General features: G+C 44.4%; 1 long non-coding RNA gene across 1 annotated transcript; it reads left to right on the top strand.

Annotated features, from left to right (window-relative positions):
• The first annotated feature begins 2,741 nt into the window (after positions 1-2,741).
• LOC132473527 (uncharacterized) lies at positions 2,742-6,381 on the top strand. The gene is made up of 3 exons (XR_009529433.1): positions 2,742-4,726; positions 4,970-5,320; positions 5,631-6,381. It is a non-coding gene; the product is annotated as an uncharacterized LOC132473527 (long non-coding RNA).
• The last annotated feature ends 10,865 nt before the right edge of the window (positions 6,382-17,246 follow it).

Genomic DNA, 17,246 nt, shown 5'->3' with positions numbered 1-17,246 from the left:
CCAAAGAGTCCAGCTGGACCCCCAGGATGGAGCCAGCCTTCCTGATGATCCTACTGATCTTCCTGGCATCTGCTGCCCTCAGCCTGCTGCCCCAGCACACAACTGCAAAAAAGATGGCACTGGCTATCATCGACTGGTAGAACATCCTCAGCATGATGTTACATACTTTGAATGACCGGAGATTCCTCAAGAAATAGAGTCGACTCTGGCCCTTCTTGTAAACAGCCTCGGTGTTCTTGGCCCAGTCCAGTTTGTTATCCAGGAATACTCCAAGGTATTTGTAATCCTGGACAACATCCACAGTCACACCGTTGATGTAGATGGGTGTAGGGGCAGATTTCCTCCTGCGGAAATCCACCACCAGCTCCTTAGTCTTGGTGGGGTTGATAAGCAGATGGTTAGTTGCACACCACTCGATAAAGGAGTCCACAACGCTCCTGTACTCCTCCTCCTTCCCCTCACTAACACAGCCAACAATTGCAGAGTCGTCCGCAAACTTCTGCAGGTGGCAGGACTCAGAGAGGAACTGAAAGTCCGAGGTGTACAGGGAGAACAGAAAGGGGGAAAGAACAGTTCCCTGAGGAGCCCCAGTGCTGCTGACCACAGTATCAGACACACCGTCCTGCAGTCTGACATACTGCGGTCGACCTGTCAAATAGTCTGTAATCCAGGAAACCAGGGGAGGGTCCACCTGCATCGCCGTCAGCTTACTCCCCAGCAGAGCAGGCCGGATGGTGTTGAACGCACTGGAGAAGTCCAAGAACAGGATTCTCACAGTGCTTCCCGGACTGTCCAGGTGGGCGCAGGCACGGTGGAGCAGGAAGATGATGGCGTCCTCCACACCTAATCTCGGCTGGTAAGCAAACTAAAGAGGGTCCAATGATGAGCTGGCCAAGGGCCGAAGAAGTGACAGGACCAGCCTCTCCAGTGACTTCATCAGGTGAGACGTCAGTGCCACCGGTCTGTAGTCGTTGAGGATGCTGGGACGCGCCTTCTTCGGTACAGGTACCAGGCAGGATGTCTTCCACAGTACAGGGACCCTCTCCAGACTCAGGCTCAGGTTGAAGATGTGCTGCAGAACTCCACTCAGCTGGGTTGCACATGTTTTGAGGACCCTTGGGCTGACACCGTCGGGTCCTGCTGCCTTGCCAGGGCGGAGTCTGCACAGCTCCTTCCTCACCTGCTCTGCAGTGAAGGTCTGTCTGCCGTGTGTGTTGAAGGGTGTGGGGGGAGGTGATGGTGGGGGGGAGAGAACAGGTAGGGTGTAGTCAGGAAGGAATGGAGGGTGGGCAGCAGGACTGGAGGTTTGGAGGTGGATGGTTGTAGAGGAGCTGGGGGAGGGGTAGTCCGGAGCCCTCTCATCAAACCTATTGAAAAACAGGTTCAACTCATTGGCTCGTTCAGTACCACCTCCTATTGTTTGGCTGCCCGATGGTTTGTAGCCAGTGATGCTCCTCATGCCGCTCCACACGTCCTTCAGGTTGTTCTGCTGGAGTTTGCGCTCCAACTTCATCCTGTAGCTGTCCTTACCCTGTTGGATCTTCTCCTTAAGCTTCCTCTGTACCCGCCTCATCTGCTCCCTGTCCCTATCTCTGAAGGCCCTCTTCTTCTCATTCAGCAGGACCTTGATGTCTCTGGTGACCCACGGCTTGTTATTGGGGAAACAGCGTACAGTCACTGTAGGAACAACACTGTCCACACAGAAGTTGATGTACCCAGTTATGCAGTCCGTGAGATCATCAAGGTCCTCTCCATGTGAATCACAGAGCAACTCAATGTACAACATATAAAGAAATGACGCAGTGTGTAATACATTCTCTCTTTAGATGCAAAGATTTAGCTAGCTAGAACCAGCTGCCGTTACTATAGCATCACATTCTTAAATTTACCAGAGTCATCCTCCAGTTCGGACCTCTTCCTCTTATCAATGTTTTCTGTGCTTGTTCCTGTCTTTGGTCTGTCAGTTGTTGGTCTGGGGTGCTCGTGCCGACGATTCCGACATGTTCTCCAAACATTCGTCGAACACTTCATCAAGCATATGCGTCAAGCCGTCATCCACTTGCATAAACATAACTTACGGTTTAAAACAACCTTCAAAATAAAAGCATTTTAATTATTATATGAGGCACAAAACAGATCCCACTCGCTCAACGTGTGCAGAGTTATTAACCCTAATAAGCATAAGAAATGCTTAGTAAAGTTTATACAATGACATTAGAGGGTAAGTTAGTAAGACTCAATAAATGGGTTTGTAATGCGTTAATTAACAGCCATAATAATGTCATTATTATATATAAGACCATTATTAATGTTATTAAGCAATCAATAAATAGTTAACAAGCACATATAAGTCATTGTTACACACACCAAGCATATTAATTAGACAAATTAGGCTGGAGTTTAAGAGGTTAAATGAGAATATAGTCAAACTGCTGTAGATTACAGGGAAATTGCGAAACTCTGGTCTTTTATTTGATTCAGCCATCTAATGGTGATTGAAGGCCGGTGGAAGACCGTTGGGCCATATCTTTGGACACCAGTCGAGGTCGTTATCTGGGACTGCCTCCACCAAGAACTCCACCTTCCATACTCCTCTTCCTCCCAGGATTGCTTTCATATCTTTTTCTATATTGTAAGTTAAGTAGGTTATGTAGCTGCTGTAGGGGAGAGCCGGGTCGATTGAAACATCTTTTTCAAAGATGACGTTACGTTTACAAATAATTTTAACATGTGATCAACAACTCACAGGTTTGTTCTCTTAGTTACAAGTGAAATTGAATACATATGTTGGATGATTGAGCTGTTTATTAACTTTGAACGTAAGTTGACATTTGTTTCAAACGCCCCGCCTAGTCGGGACGTTTGAAACACACATGCGGGACGAATGAAACAGCATATTTTAAAAAGAATCCATTGCCCTTACTCTTGTTTTTATGCAACATACTAGACAACATACTAGTGTACTCTTCATTGCTAAAATTTCACATAATTCTGCATAATATAAATAGGTCAAAATATATTTTTGGCCCGTGCGTAATTGTCAAGATGCACATTTCGATTCAAACTCACCTTTCTTCTTTTGGACGACTAAATTTGGATTAAATTTACTTATTTCCCTGTCCTAAGTCATGTTTAAGCATACACAGTTGAACATCCTTTTATTTATTTTAAACAAAAACTACCAGGTCAACAGGATATCACGAGACCTGTTACAGCGGAAATTTATCCAAGCGCCGCACAGGGTTAATTTCTTTTCGACACGCACAGCCCGGCGCATAGAAGCATCCGGAGTCTCTGTGGACATGTAAGTGGCTAAACTTATTTTATCTGATAAATATTGTGTAATAGTCTGCACATTGACATGAACATTATGTTGAAATCATATAATAAGCAGAACTTGGATTAAGATTGCACTCTAGCTGATAGATGGTAATGGCTGGAGAAAAAGATAAATCGGCATGCCATGTGTCATGACCAAGAGCAAGGGTGTAGAAGGCTAGCCTATAGATTATACCCAGCAGTTTTTAAGTGTGCATGTCCACTAAATTCAATTATTATTGTCATAATTTAATGTAGCCGTTGTTATTTTGGATGCGTTACAATCATGGACGAAAAGTAGGCCTACCCAGCGAAATATTTAATAGCCCAGCTCCCACTCATAGCCTAACCCAGGCCTAATAGTTAGTTAGTTAATCAGTCTATAATGTTAAGTGAATTGTGCTGTAGGCCTACATTTACAGTATTTCCACTGCAAACTAGTGAAGACACATGGACAGTATAGTAGGCTAAATATTTGTATTCTTTGTCACACAGGTGACACAGGTAGTGTGTACTCCCGTCGGTGCAAGCCTCATGCGACCACTTATAGCAAAAATCACACTGGACCCAAGGTGGGGGTGACTCCATCAGCGGGCCAGGTGATGGTGGGAGGAGCAGCTGAGGTGGCACCAGGGGTGACTCCAGCAAGGGGGGCGGCATCAGGAGCGGGCGAGAAGAGCCTCTTCTTGGGAGCCCGAGAGGAGGGAGGCTGCTTGGCGGGACGACGCCGCTTCAGAGTTCGGGGTGTCGTAAGTATAGCAGTTGTCCTGAAAACATTAAATTGGACATTTAAATGCTAATTGAATTACTTTAAATGTGGTAGGTCTACATGACTGTAGACAAAGGAAGGCCAGACAAGATATGAGATGCAAGAGTAACTCCAAATGCCTCTTTCTCCCTTTTCTCTTTGTAATCTTTCTAGGCCCGGCCTTAGGGTAAGACCGGACGATGTCCAGGCTGAATTTGAGGGCATCTTCCTCAGGCCAGACAGCTTCGTCAGGCCCGGCAGCTCGTCCAGGTACATCCATGCCTGCCAAAGGACACATTTAAAAAATACACTTTGAAATAAAAAAATGTTTATAAACCCACCCTCCTGATCCTTGTTAAATTCCCTGATGTGAGAGTTGTAGCCTGGTGGTCTAGCAGCTTCTCTGCCGTCCACCAACCTATGGACTTTTTTTTATGAACTTTGACTTATGGGACTATTTACTTATGTATTATGAACTCTGTTTAATCCTCTGTTGCTTATGATGAACTGTTCCTACCTGAAGTGGCACCTGGAGAAGCGCTGACCTCGTCACCTGAAGCCTGGTGAGGAGGACGGTCTGTGGAATAGGATCCGGTGAAGTCCTTTTCCTCAAACGCGGAGGGTTTAAAAGGCCAGATCCCTGGACTAGAGAACCCGGAGGTGATGTTCTTCACTGTTGCAGCCTCTGGTAAGGCTTCAGCAACGATGGAGGGCACATCATAAATCGAGATGTTGATCCCTTGGTGGCTCCTCATCAACATGTCCACCGCACTGTTTACGTACCCCTTTAGGGGGCCGAAGACAATAATGTCCATTGGCTGCAACCTGCGGGTGCAGTGGGGAGGGGAATGACAGCAGCACTATGCCGTTGGCTCTGCAGTAATCGATTCCTGCAATTGACAGGTGGGACGGGTGATTGTCCAGCAGGCGGAGCAGCTTCGACTCCTTGGACACGGGTGTGACTGGTGCAGTGGGCCAGGTACAGGAGGAAGTCTGGCTCCTACATCCAGCCAGTTGGGTTGGCGGTGCCAGCACAGCCAACGGGTCCACCCCTCAGGAAGTGGTCTTCGAACCGCTTACGGGGGAAGATAAAGAATGGCGGAACAAGGTCGCCCTGCGCATTGCCTGCCAGGGCAACTGTGACCAGGCAGGGTCCCCCTCTCCGCTGAGGTCACTGACCTGACCTGCTTCTGCCCCATCTGGGCGACGACACGGTCTGGCACCTGGACAGTGGTGACCCCTGTAAATAGTTGTGTGAGCATAGTAACTATATACACATACATAGTTGTGTGTATATAGTTGTTTTTATCTGTATATAGTTGTTAGCATCGTTTCTATTTAGATATCTAGTTATGTGTATATCGTTTTTTTCATATTATATAGTTGTGAGCATAGTTTATTTTTATAAATATAGTTATGTGTATATAGTTGTGTTTTATATTAATACAGTTCATATTAAATACCGGTTTCATTAATGTTCCAAATATCCTTGGCCTGGAACTGGTGCCGGTCCAGCACCGTCTTTCAATTTTGGTAGAACAAGTTGACATTGTTTTGATTGAAGCTGGACAACCGTTGTTGGCTAGTGGCCTCTGGACGCCGATGGGGGAGGCTGCTACTGCGCTCCATGAAGGAGGTGAAGCAGTCCTTCCTCGACCAGGATGCAGGGAATGGGCAGCTGAAATGCACGGGGTCGTAAAAAGTTGATGTACATTTGCGTGTTTATGTTTATGTTATTTGTTCATATTTATTAATTAAACTATGCATAGCATACATGTGTGCCTGTCCAAAAATGTATGTGGCCCTTTTCACAACACTGACCTCATTAGGGGTGAGCCCAATATGAATGGCTTCACTGCCCTCCTCTGCCCTCCCCTTGAGGTAGCGTGACAACGTGACATGAGGTTGTCCCATGCAGGAACCAGCCCACGGGAGGTGGTTCTCCTTCTGACGTGTGGCATTTTTCTCTCAGTAATCTGTTGATGCATGTGATAAACACGTTTTGTTCATTCAAAATATGTTATTAATTCAAAGCAGTAGTTATTCATTGCAAAACATTTATTAATTCTGTGATTTATACAGGTATTGATCGTGCAATGTGCGCGTAATTACGCATGGTGATGTGCGGGACGTTTGAAACAAGTGTTTCAATCGTCCCGACAGCGACTACTGACACTTACATATTTTTTACCTCTAAACTTCAAAACTCCGACATTGCATACTTTATCACAGGTTTAAGTACTAATTCATCTGTTGTATAGTCATATTATTATAGCATGAAACAAAAAATACAACTATTTATTACAAAAAAACTACCGCAGGAAGGATTTTTCCTTACAGCTCTCGAAAACAGGTTTGCGGGATAACATTTGAAGGGTGTGACGTCATTACACGAAATTTCCTGGGGTTGGTCATGGTCTTGCTTGCTGAACGTAGTGACGAATTTTGACTTGAAAGCATTGCGTGGTTTTCGAGGAAATCGCTGTGTTTCAATCGTCCCGTGTTTCAATCGACCCGGCTCTCCCCTACTGCCCAATGGTGTTATTCCTAAGTTTTGATTTGCAGTGGTTTTCTGCCACTGCCTTTTGAAGGATCCAATGGATTTGCCGCGCCACTTATGTGTTCACTTTATTGACATATTTACCAAGATGTGCACACCCCACCAACACTTCCATGTCAACAGGCTTATAGGCCTTAACAATTTAGAATACATAGTAAATATGCTGAATGACTGATGCTATAAGTATCTAATATGTTTTCCTTGGATGTGTTTGTGCGCATTTCTTTCCAAAAATGAATTTGGATGAGCGAAAGATGGCTGGCTATATTGGATGTACTATAATTATTGACAATGGTGGTGTTAAAAACCACATCAAACAGAATTCAAACAAATATATTATTTTCTTTCCTGTCAGCTCATTTCCTCTTTCCTTCTTCTTTGCCACGTTAAAAGGCTTTCAGAGTTCATCTTCTATCTTACGTTAGAAGTTGAACTATTTCCTAGTAAAACCAATCATAAGAAATGGTAGAAAACCTAGATGGGTTGTTATTCGAGCTGTCGGATGTGATTGGCTGATGTAGAATAACATGTCTGTATTAATGCTATGCCGTTCATTCAAAGTATGCAGATCCCAGTGTTTTTTATAAGATAATAAACATCTCGAGAACATTACACTCATTCGATGTTGATGTGTCTTCATGAGTCAACTTTAGTTGAGGCATGGACTCATTTCATTGTGACTAATGGCCTGTTAATTTGGACATGCATCATATCACGGAAGCTAGAATGAGTCGTCAGTCATTCTCCAAAGGTTTGCATTGGAAATCTTCTGCATTAACGAGATGTCTGACACAGCATATGGGATGGCAGACTCTCTGCGTATGAGACGGCAGTAGGCAGAGGTTCATTAATAATAACCATATCCAAGTCAGCAGGAAAAAATGGGTAATGGAAATGTAAAGGTCAGCATAGCAACTAAGAACCCATGGACAGGCCTGTGAGCTAAGTCTCAGAGAGGGAACAGTTGGCCATAACAAAACAGCCTGAAGTGAAACAGGTGGGAGGACTGAAGACGGGTGAGAGATGATGATTACTGGAATGGGAGTGTGTGAGTGTGCTTTTGCGTGGGTGTTGGTCATTCTCCCATTCTAACCCTAACACAGTGGACACGGTGATCCGTGGACACGGTGATCCGTACGGCGCAGTTGGAGGTACATGACACAATCCGTCTTCAAGCGGGGGTGAGACAGTACGTTCTCCTTGTAAAGTGCAGTGGGAAAAAGACCCCTCCTGCTGAGCCTGGCCACGCTGCTCCATTGTGTCGTCCCCTGGATGAGATGCCAGAGGGGATTAAGTCCTGGCCTCCACCTGAAACTCTTCGTGTGAGAATATAAGCAGGGCCTGGGTTGCTGGGGTTGAACCACTTGGCCGTGTGACTGCAGGTTGTGATGGTTCCTTTGCCTACTACTGCCTGTGCTCCACTCCTCAAAGACCAACTTCATACCTGAAGCTCAGGTGGCAGAGCTAATCAAATATATCTGAAGGTAACCTTTAGTAGTGAGGTTGGTGTTGAAATGTTTCTCTAAAACAAGTTATTTCCCACCAAACCTACAGCATTGATTTCAGGGTATTTGCTGTTAACGTGTATGTTTTGAATGTCAATGTGTGTGCATGTTGTACATTGTATATGGCATATGTCCAATAATGCATATGTATCTATATTTATATCTACCATACCATACATATATGTATATTCTTCAGGTGGAATATGGGTGCATTTACTTCCTGAGTGCACTCCTGCCCTGTCTGATAATTTGTCTGAAATTGGAGAAAGATCTTTATTTGAAATGTCATTTTTTCTGTTCAATACATTTTTCGCAATGTGTGATGTTCTGTTAACGCAGTCAACCAATCAACCCATAACATTATTAAACCAACCAACTACGAGACCACATCAATGTCCAACTGATCTTACTGTAAAGTAGAAAGAAAATCCCATTGACCAATCAGCAACGAAACGGTGCTTAATGAGACAAAAGCGATACTTAGGGGGCCGGAAGACTGCAGGGTTTATCTCTTTTGGTTTAGACTTGAAGAATACTGATGCATGCATCAGTGCATCAATCATATATATTAGCTTTTTCTGTTTTTCCATTTACTTGAGTGGTTCAAATGGCTTTTATATCCATGCATAAGGTTAGCAAGCTAGGAAGCTTAAAGTCCACGCCAAAGGGAGTTACTTGCTCCCACAAAGAACTATACTTACTCTCCTGAACTGAAACAGCACTTGTGAAGTCAGCATTTAGTTTTGTGACTTTGGGGTGTCACCAAGGAACGCATTAGGAGAGGTTTTGCCTTGCGTCTAATTTGACCAACCCCCAAAAAAAGCTGGTTAGAATGGATGCCAGTGGAGTACTGTTCTCTTCTCGCCACGTCGATCAATGGTTATAATAGTGGATAATAATATCATCCTGAATAAGAAATGATCAAACTCACACAATCACTTTGGTCAGTAAGCGAAATCCAAGTTGTTACTGTGATGTAGAGAAACTAAGGATTGAATGTTTCATCTGAAATATATAAGATAGCTTCAAAATAGCTCCAAAAGCGAGCAATGTGAAACGTCCTGATCCGGTCTCCGTTGTGAAGTTGTTTGAGGTTGATCTGAATGTTAGGCCTGACTTTGTGTTTTTGGATCAGACACTGCTAGAAAAAGGTGTGGCTGAACCGAAGCCATCGTTACCGGCATGTTTTATGGTGCTCGGACTCAGCGAATAAGAAATTTCAGGGCTTTTCGGGATGAGGGCCTTAAAGAGACAGGAGCTAAAACAAGCGTTTCTGACAACGTTTGAAAGAGATTCTGCAGCAATGTACAGTGTGAGCATAATATGGTGTATTTTTTATAAGCATGTAAACCTATTTTAGTAGAACCCCCCAATTAAATTATGAATCACAAAAATGGTGTAACATGACCCCTTTATTACAGAGGTTTAATTGGGCTGTAGTTGGTATGTTAGTGAGCAAGTGAGTGTGCCCCAAATAGCAAAAAACATTAATTCAATGTTGGATTTTGGTCAGATTATTTTTGGGTAACACTTTACAATAAGGTATGCAAAAACGTGGGTAGTTACTGAGGAACGAATGAGTAACGAATGATGAACGACCAGGGGGCCCTAACAGGGCCATGTTAGGGCCCTAAGTGAGTTACTCAGTAGCTACTGAGGAGTTACTGGTAAACAGACTAGGGGACTACTGTATTCGTTACTGAGTAACGAATGATGAACAACCAGGGGGCCCTAACAGGGCCCTAAGTGAGTTACTCAGTAACTACTGATGAGTTACTGGTAAACAGACTAGGGGATACTGTATTAATTAATCATTCTGTGAATTAGCAAACTGACCAATTGATTATGAAAGCAACTGAATTTTCCTGGGATTTCACAATTAGTTATTAAATTAACAGGACACAGACGGGATGATTGTCATATTTTAATAAAGATATTCACAATGCATACACACAGTACATACATTAATATTCACATTAAAGGTTTATTATGTGGCATTAGTAATACTGATGGCTTAAAAGCAATTGTCCACCGCTGCAGGGCACGCTTTAAACCTGCCGCCCTTGGTTTCAAGCGCTGTCGAGGGATGGCTTGGGTCCCACACTGGATCGACTGGTGGAGCTGGATCTGACTGATGATGAGTTGTTACTCATTCGCGAACCATTGGTTCAACAGTAGTTAAGCTTTTTGAACCATTCGTTTACCAGTAGTTAAGCTTTTTCAACCATTGGTTTACCAGTAGTGAAGCTTTTTGTGTACCTTCATGTAAAGTGATGCATCATACTGAGTTGTTACTCTTTCGCGAACCATTCGTTCACCAGTAGTTAAGCTTTTTCAACCATTCGTTTACCAGTAGTGAAGCTTTTTGAATCATTCGTTTACCAGTAGTGAAGCTTTTTGTGTACCTTCATGTAAAGTAATGCATCATACTGAGTTGTTACTGTGGCATTAGGGGAAAAACAAGCTAACCGACAACGCCACCCTAGGGATTGCACCCAGGGATATACTAATCAATTAAATCCAAACAATTATATAGCACACACGTTCGTTGACTGACGGCACCAGAGACGAAGTTCCAAAAATAGGTTGTTTTTATTAACTAAAACATGTGTGTTCCACATGTAATAAACAGGTTAAATGAAATCAATTGGTATGTAGGGGATAGACAGGATGGTTAGGGCTGAGGCTTACCAGCAGGGGGCAAGATACCAGGAGACGGAGGGGGGAGACACATAAACACCAACCAGTCACTCGTGCTCGCACATACACACAGCAACACAGGATCAAAATGATGAAAGAGAAATTCCAAGAGGACACACGTGAAACCACACTCGGGAAGGGGGCACCACCACCTAAAGGATCTAGTTGCCTCCCTGCGGTGGGCACTCAGCGCCTGGAAACGAAGGAACAAAAGAGAGATGAGGGTAGATACAAACGACCAAACAAAACAATAAACACAACTACACAAAATGTAATTCACAAAAAGGAAATCAGTAAGAAAACAAAATATAACAAACACACGAACCAGGCCAAAAAGGATCTTAAACATGCGTGATAGCCCACTGGTTATCCGCAGCTATAAAAAAAGGCCTCCTGCCAGTGGCTTAACAGAAGCAGGGCTCAAAACAAACCATAAACAAAATCCCCCAAATTAAACCAAACACTTCCCCAGGACAAACACGCACGCACTCGCCAACACTCTACACACACACACACACACCGACACACACTAGTTGCGACACGGGCAGATGGAAACACACAAGGACAAGTCAACAGACAGATCACGTTCAAAGAGTGGTCGTTAGCGTCTTCGCCGCTATCCTCCAGGCTAGCCCAGGACAAACACGCACGCACTCGCCAACACTCTACACACACACCGACACACACTAGTTGCGACACGGACAGGTGGAAACACACAAGGACAAGTCAACAGACAGATCACGTTCAGATAGTGGTCGTTGGCGTCTTCGCCGCTATCCTCCAGGCTAGCCCAGGACAGTTGGGCAGCTTTGGTGGTAAACAACGGGTGGCAAAAACAGCAGTCGGCAACGACACAATCGGCAGTACCTAGAAGGCATACAGGTCACCCCGTTAGTGCTAAACATAATTCTAAAAACAATATATATAAAATAATATAAAATATAAAATAAGGGATACCTACCAGGAAGTTGGCAACTTCCTACTTAAGCCAGCGGCTCACAGCGCACCGCTGGATGTTACCATTCGGTTGGAATCCACACCGAGACTGTTACGCGATCAACAACCTGCACGCATCACCAACCAAGGCAGGGCACCAGCATGCACCAGCATGCACCAGCAAGCAACAGGCACAAGCGCTGCAAAGCGACCAGTGTGAAAAAGTAAATCACCATGCCAAACAAATCAGAGCCAGAGCGTCCATAGGAAAAGCACGCGTACATACCGGTAGCAAGTTGCCTGGAGGGGCGTAGCAGGAAGTAACGAGGAGTCAAATTGTGGCACCTCCCGACACAAAAAGCTACCTCAGAATAAATAAGGTGGAGACGCAAGCCATTGGCTGTGACGGCCCTGATCATTACAAAGGGCTCTGCCCCTGCGTCTCACCACATTGTTACTCTTTCGCGAACCATTCGTTCACCAGTAGTTAAGCTTTTTCAACCATTCGTTTACCAGTAGCGAAGCTTTTTTAATCATTCATTTACCAGTAGTGAAGCACTTTAGGGTTAGTTATAAAACGTCAAACCACTGTTGATGACAATGAGGGATCTACAGCCACTTTAGTTAAACATTTATAACATAATAATAACATAATAACGGGGTAATACAGAAAATATTAACAATTTAAAACACAAACAGAAACAAAAAAAGGCATTTTAAAATGGAACAAGAATAAAAGCTGCACTTTTAACAAGGCATTTCTCGATGTCACTGAACAAATCAACCAAAAAAAAGGGCATTTAAAAATGGAACAAAAAAAAGGCACCCTAAAAACAAAACAAAAACCTGCTCTCTTCTTTACTATGCCCGGTGTCCAATTTGCAAAAGTTCCCCGTTGCTTTTTTTTCCATTCACCTTATCCTGAAGGTTTCTGCCAAGTATTTCTAGATTACATTTTGCCGAAAAAAGATAAAGTGTCTCTCCCTTGGGCATTGATGCCCTCAGCTGGTCATACAGGTCCTTGTCAACAGCGTGTAGCTCCGAAATGGCGGCCGTTGCTGCCACCGTTTTTCGGTCAACCCCGACTTTGACGTATGCCTCCGTTTTTGTCATGCCCTTTTTCACTGCTACAAAGACGCGCCTGTAGCGACCCATGGACTCTTCTGGGGTGAGGACTGAAACAAAGAAAATTATAAACATGTATTAACTGTAATTAACAGTAGTATTTTGTCAGGATGATGGTGCAGTTGGTTAGGGGTTTACTAGTATTAATACTATTCTTGTATTAGTGTTATATAGTGTACAGAGGTATAATAATAATTATTATTAAATTTCCAGTAGTATCAAGAGTTCTGTGAGTGTACTGTTTATTCGAGTAGTATTATCTGTACTCTTAACAGTAGGTTATTATAAATCAAATGAGCACAACTAGAGAGTAAAGTGGAAGCACTGTATAGTTTAGATAAGTGGTAGAATAAGTCAATTATATCGTTAAGTGTTATTTGAAAGCCATGTTCAGACGTGGCTTTGATATTATGAGCAGACTTGGGACCAGCTGATCAACCAGCTGAATGATCCATAACATAGCATTTGTAGGCAGGCTTTTCCTTTTTATACAGTGGTCAGTAATATTTGTTGGAAGTTGGAACAAAGACTGGGTTAGGCATTTCAAAGGTGATAACTGTAGTACACCACAGATGTACCCCGCCTTATCCCCCGGTTGCCAACGTACCTCTCTTTCCTATCTTGGTGTTCTTTTTGTTTCCTTTCTTCCCTTTTTTTTCTTGCTGTCTTTTTTGTTGTTGCTGTTGTTCCTCTTCTTCTTCTTCCCTCTTTCTGAAGAAGATGATGAGGAAGAGGAGGAACTGTCGGAGGAGGATGAGGAGGAGGAAGATGAAGAGGATTTTTCAATACTCTTTTCCAAGGGCGTCAGTTTGTTTTTAGAAGTGGTGGGGACAATAACCATAAGAGTGTGGTCTGAAAAGTGCTGGGTACCCTTATGTAAGCTATTCATCCAGTCAACGCTGCATTACAATATGCTCTACAGTGTATTGTCAGGTGTTGAAATTATTTGAATATTCGAATACCGGTTCGGAAAATTAGTATTTACAGCTTAAATCAGTATTTCGGAGCTTCGTTATTTATTTATTTTTCCACGTACGTGACTTTACCAGAGCGAGGGAGGCAAACTATAAGCGTCAGCGACACCAAGCAGAGAAGCGAGAGAGGTGGAGGAAGAATATATATCTTGTTTCCCTTTACTTTATAACACATCATTAGCGGGATCTCTGGAGGAAAAGTAATACTTAAAACCTTAGCTTAGTTGTTTGTTTACGTTCGCTGTACAGCGCCGCGCCAATCAACTGTGACTGGCTTGCTGCAGAGCGTGAGCGTCTTGGGAATACCCGGTCAATATAATGGATATAATATGGACACATAAGACAATCAATATTCGGTATTTGTTATGGATTTATTGTACAAATTCCCTGAAAAGATGCACGTTCCAGGATTAATTGAAAAGCTCCCGTAAGGGCTGAGATGGCAGAGAACAGCTGATTTGGAACTCAACAGCTGTTCGCTTTCACAGGGAAAAACGAAGGAACTTCAACCTACGGCCTACTAATTAACGGTCAAAAGCTATTAAATCGTCAACAAAATATGCAGATACTGTCAAAATCGGTTCGAGGGAGTATATAAGGATTATTAATGTTGTTTTTGATGGTGTTTTTTTCTGGAACGAGTATTCGAATATTCGCTCCGAAAAACCGAAGTAGGCCTATTCGAAGCCTGAAAAATGGCATTCGGGCCAGCCCTATGAAGATCCTATTCGAACAATAAAAGTTGAAAACCACAGTTTGTGTTTTGGCTTGTTTTGCAAAACGGCGTTGGAAACACCAGGGTATTGGCTCGGGATATCTAGGCCTAATACTAATACACACAGGCCATGGTGACGGCGCGGCTGTGTCCAGACGCCGTTAGGGTCTCTCTGTTTAGACTGTGCTTTTTACCTATTTTTTTTTATATTTAATCTTTTTTACTGATGTGACTTTTAGTATGATCACATATGATCACCAAATGCTTTTAGAAATAAGGGATCAGTGCGGCATATTTTTTGTTAGCACGTCTTTTGACAGCAAGTCGGCGTTTCCAGCTGAGATTCTCCGACCAACTGACGGTCATAATAGTAATAGCGACAAGCCCTGGAAACGGTCAAAACACAGAGGGAGAAGAGGGGGGATCCGGGACAGACTGAGGAGGAAGGCAAACCATCCACCTTTGCCCAGTATTCTGCTAGCAAATGTCCAGTCTCTAGAGAATAAGATGGATGATATTAGAGCAAGGATTGCCTTCCAGCGTGACGTCAGAGATTGTAGCATTTTATGTTTTACCGAATCCTGGCTGTCCCCATCTATCCCGGATCACTCTGTTACACCCGCCGAGCATTTCTCCATCGCTCGCATGGATAGAACGGAAGAGTCCGGAAAGTCCAAGGGTGGAGGAGTTTGTTTCATGACTAACAACAAGTGGTGTGATCCGAGGAACATTACCGTTCTCTCCCAGGGCTGTACTCCCCATCAGGAACATCTGTCCATTATGTGCCGCCCCCACTATCTACCCCGTGAGTTCACCGCAATCATCACCACCGCGGTTTACATCCCCCCACAAGCCAACACAGATACTGCCATATCCGAGCTGCAGGAGGTGATAAACAAACAACAACATCGTCATCCGGCAGCTGCTATCATCGTTCTCGGTGATTTTAACAAAGCCAAACTTTCCCGGGGCCTGCCTGAATTTAAACAGCATATCCACTTCCCGACGCGAGGAGACAACACCTTGGATCACTGCTACACTCCGTTCAAGGACAGCTACAAGGCTATCCCCCTGCCTGCATTCGGAAAGTCCGATCACGTTGCCATCTTCCTTCTCCCTAAATACAAGCAAAAGATCCTTAACGAAGCTGTGGTGACTAAGGAAGTAAAACGTTGGAATGACCAATCAGAAGGCTTGCTGCAAGACGCGCTTGACAACGCTGACTGGGAAATGTTCCGGGAGTCCTCCGACAACGTCAGTGAGTTTGCGGAAGTGGTCGGGAACTACATACACCTACTGGTAAATGACATTATACCATCAGTCAAAATAAAAGTTTTCCCAAATCAGAAGCCATGGGTAGATGGAACTGTCAGGGCAGCACTTTCAGCGCGTACTGCTGCCTATAATGTTGGGATTACTACGGGGGACATGTTGGACTACAAAGTGGCTGCTTATGGCCTAAGGAAGGTCGTAAAAGCTGCAAAGTGCCGATATAAGGACAAAGTGGAAGCCGACTTCATCGCTGGTGACCCCGCTAGTGTGTGGAAGGGCCTGCGAATAATGACAGACTTTAAGAACAAGGCCGGCTCGGTGTGTAGCTCTGACCCCTCTCTTGCTGATGAACTCAACACTTTCTTTGCACGGTTTGAGATGGAGAGTGAAGATCATAACTCAATGGCAGTCATGGCCGACATGTTTGGGAATAACACCAAACCCCCCTTCATAGTAAGTGAGAGTGATGTGAGGAGGGTGTTCAAAGGGGTAAATGGGAAAAAGGCTGCCGGGCCTGACCAGATCCCTGAAAGGGTCCTTAAATCCTGTGCTGACCAACTAGCTCCAGTGTACACCATGATCTTTAATACATCCCTGGCCCAAGCTGTCGTCCCATCTTGCTTTAAAAAGTCTATCATTGTACCGGTGCCCAAAAATAGTAATCCATCATGTTTGAACGATTACCGTCCAGTGGCCCTGACCTCTGCAGTGATGAAATGTTTCGAAAGGCTGGTGAAAAATTACATCTGCACCTCCCTGCCAAACTCGTTCGACCCCCTCCAGTTTGCTTACAAAGCAAACAGAAGCAGAGACGATGCCATCTCCAACCTGCTAAACACCACTCTTACTCATCTGGATGGTGGGGGGGGGAACTATGTGAGGATGCTGTTCATTGATTACAGTTCAGCTTTCAATACCATAGTCCCCCTCCGCCTGATCGACAAGATGAGGTCGCTGGGGATCAACACCCAAATGTGCAACTGGGTGCTCAGCTTCCTTACTGACCGCCCCCAGGTGGTGAAAGTGGAGGGTGGTGTAACCTCTGGGCCGCTGACCCTCAACATCGGTTCCCCCCAGGGCTGTGTTCTGAGCCCGCTGCTGTACAACATCTACACTTATGACTGCACAGCCTCCGGAAGTTCAACCTCCATCATTAAATTTGCAGACGACACTGTGGTGCTGGGTCTTATCTCTGATAACAACGAGCAGCCCTACCAGAACCAAGTGGCAGACCTGGCACTGTGGTGTCTGTCCAACAATTTGGCCCTAAATATAAAAAAGACAAAGGAAATGGTGGTGGACTTCCGGCGGAAGCAGGACAGCGGGTTCACCCCCCTCATCATCAACGGGGAGCCTGTGGAGAGGGTTCCTAGTTTTAAGTACCTGGGTGTGC

The sequence above is a fragment of the Gadus macrocephalus genome, chromosome 15 (genome assembly GCF_031168955.1).
Source record: "Gadus macrocephalus chromosome 15, ASM3116895v1".
Taxonomy (NCBI): Eukaryota; Metazoa; Chordata; class Actinopteri; order Gadiformes; family Gadidae; genus Gadus; species Gadus macrocephalus.
The sequence above is the reverse complement of the archived record's forward strand: the minus strand, read 5'-3'. Positions and strand labels throughout refer to the sequence as shown.